The sequence below is a fragment of the Limulus polyphemus genome, unplaced genomic scaffold (assembly GCF_000517525.1).
Source record: "Limulus polyphemus unplaced genomic scaffold, Limulus_polyphemus-2.1.2 Scaffold2327, whole genome shotgun sequence".
Lineage (NCBI taxonomy): Eukaryota > Metazoa > Arthropoda > Merostomata > Xiphosura > Limulidae > Limulus > Limulus polyphemus.
Genome location: NW_013667937.1, coordinates 182377 through 184179, shown reverse-complemented (window position 1 = coordinate 184179; position 1803 = coordinate 182377).

Sequence of the window (1803 nt, the reverse complement as noted above, 5' to 3'; positions counted from 1 at the left end):
TTAAAAACATTTTATTTAAGCCTATCTATGGCCTTCAAAAAGTTGACAACTCTACATGTTTCGACGTTGCAACGTCATCATCATATAGGCCTAGATAAAATGTTTTTAATTGTGTACCAGTTTTAACGTTGAATATTATTTATGATTTTAAATGTGGTTGGTGTTTTCATCGTGTATGCGGATAGGAAAAGCCCATATGTTCACATGGAAGCAAATGTAATTGGCTTTGCCAATATATACGACCTTAAAAGCATTTTAGAAGACAGGACATGAACGTAGATGAGTAGACATGAAAAACTTTGTTTGTTCATTTGCATTTATCATTCTTAGTGTATTTATTTTCACTCGTCACTGAAGATGATTAAACGTTTACATTTTCGAAGAGTTGATTATTGATGTTTACAGTTGTTACCATGTTGCTTATGTTTTTCATTAAACTTTGATTTCCACCTGGTGGATCTATTGAATGTAGGCAACATTAGTGGCTTTACAGTTGTGACAACTTTTTTGAATGTAACATAATCCAATCTTTGATGGTGAAAGAAGTCTTGTGAAGGAGGTTATTGATTTGTTTTGTTAACAGATAATAGATGCAATTTAGATGGTAGAGGCATCTGCGATTCTATTTTCTATCTTGTGAACCATATTGTTGCTAACCCTACCTATACTTACCACTTACCAAACTTATCTGTACATTTCACCATCCTAGAAAAATAAGGTTGTAAAATAAAAAAAAATAAAGATTTTCTTGAATCTTAAAATTAACTTTCAATAATTTTGATGATTGACAACTTATTTAGCAGGGTATCTTTTTCTTTTTTTTTTTGCAGATTTATTGTGATTTTTTTTTTCAGATAACTAAAATGGCAATTATTTATATGCTGTTTAGGTATATAGTTTTATTGGAAAATATAATTGGTGATGGTTTTAAAAAAATAAACTTATATAGGTTATTTACCGTTAGGAGTCGTCAGTGTTGAATATCTAGGTCAATATAGAAAAAATGACTTTAATTATAAAGTGTTGTATGATCATTGTTGCCGTCATTGATATATACTGGATAAAACACAGGTATTAAATTATACTTGTCGTAAGACAAAGTATCAGACTTTTTTTGTTTTGTATAAATGCTAATCGGTGTTTTATTGGTGGAACGATGTAGTTATTATGATAAAACTAACATTTTATCACTTTTGGATATATTAAATGCAACTAGTGATTTAAATTATAAAGGTAGGATAAGGAAGTCTGGTAACTTCGTTATGGTAACTTCGTCATTATGTTAATAAACAAAATAATTGTCTTTGCCTTTTTTTTTAGATCTACAGACTTGCATATTTTTAAACTTAATTTGTTCTTCCAATACAATAAATAAGTTTACACATGTTTAAGTTGATAAACTTTGGTAGCTAGCGGTTGTTGAAGTTACTCAGGAAGTAAATCTTAACCGTTACGTTTACGTTAAGAGGGATGTGAAAGCCAACTGTTAATAGGGTTAATGTAGTAATTTATGGTGTGTAAATTATGTCAGATTTTCGATAGAAGACGAATAAATTACTTTCTGTTAACCACGATCAGAAGACAATGTCGTTCTTTATATTTCAGTACCGAACAAACTTTTCACTCTTCAAGCATGTAGGTTCCATAGAATATTACCCATAATTAAATGCAAAACGTTCGTCAAAATAAAATACCGTATTTTTCGGAATATAAGACGCACCCTTATTTTGAAGACAAAGTTTTGGGGGAAAACTTTACTATACTAACCCCATTACTATAAATTTATTTTTTTATTATTTAGGT